Source organism: Penaeus monodon, chromosome 20 (genome assembly GCF_015228065.2).
Source record: "Penaeus monodon isolate SGIC_2016 chromosome 20, NSTDA_Pmon_1, whole genome shotgun sequence".
Lineage (NCBI taxonomy): Eukaryota > Metazoa > Arthropoda > Malacostraca > Decapoda > Penaeidae > Penaeus > Penaeus monodon.
This window is the reverse complement of record NC_051405.1, coordinates 14,414,931-14,415,668: the sequence shown is the minus strand read 5'-3', so window position 1 is coordinate 14,415,668 and position 738 is coordinate 14,414,931. Positions and strand designations below refer to the sequence as shown.

At 50.4% G+C, this 738-nt stretch overlaps 2 protein-coding genes across 2 annotated transcripts in view; both read right to left on the bottom strand.

Annotated features, from left to right (window-relative positions):
• The window catches only part of LOC119585648, a 26,759-nt gene extending 26,084 nt beyond the window's left edge, over nt 1–675 (bottom strand). Inside the window, exon 1 of the mRNA XM_037934321.1 lies at nt 577–675. The gene's annotated coding sequence lies outside the window, so the exon portion shown is untranslated. The remainder of the gene's footprint in view (nt 1–576) is intronic.
• The window catches only part of LOC119585647 (protein Aster-B-like), a gene marked incomplete in the record, with an annotated part of 119,378 nt that overhangs the window by 50,005 nt on the left and 68,635 nt on the right, over nt 1–738 (bottom strand).

Sequence of the window (738 nt, the reverse complement as noted above, 5' to 3'; positions counted from 1 at the left end):
GGCTTTTTCTGCCTGCCTGTCAATCTGTCACTATCTTCCCGCATTTCTTCTCTCAAGAACATTCAACTTTTTACGCATGCAGCCGTTCCTGACACAGATAATTCATAGCCTTTACACAGCAGGCCACAAATATCCGAGGAGACCCCAAACACAGACAGAACTGGAAATTCCCAAGAACCCAACTAATCCTGAAATACCGCGCACTAATATATCCTCTTGACATGTTCCCGCCAGTTTAGGCTTACGCTGTTCCCTCTCCCTTTCTCTCTGAGCGAAAGTCTGCAGGCTGAAAAGCAACGCACTCTTGCCTCTTTTTGTTGCCGTTTCTGCTAGCAACATAGAGGGACGTACGATTCGCCGGTAAACGATAGTTGTCATTCATATTTTCCATCAAGAATATAACACAAACTCTTCACTCGGTACTTCCAAACACAACAGGGTACTTTATGATTAGCCAAACAGCAATTCCCACGACACTGCAAGTACAGGCTACATACTGATTCTTTTCAGTTTCCCACACTGTTCGTATTCCAAGGTAAAATGTCCCGCGTTAGGTCTAAAGCGAGCACAGCTTACGTCGCGATCCCTAGGGCAGGCTGCGCTGTGAGGGAGGGCGGAGGAGCGCGCGCCGAGAGCTCTGCCCCACGTGGTGTCGCGCACACAAACTGACACATCGGCCGAGCGAACCCCGGAGGAGGCGGGTGCACATGTACTCACTGGGGTGAGCGCCACCTCGCG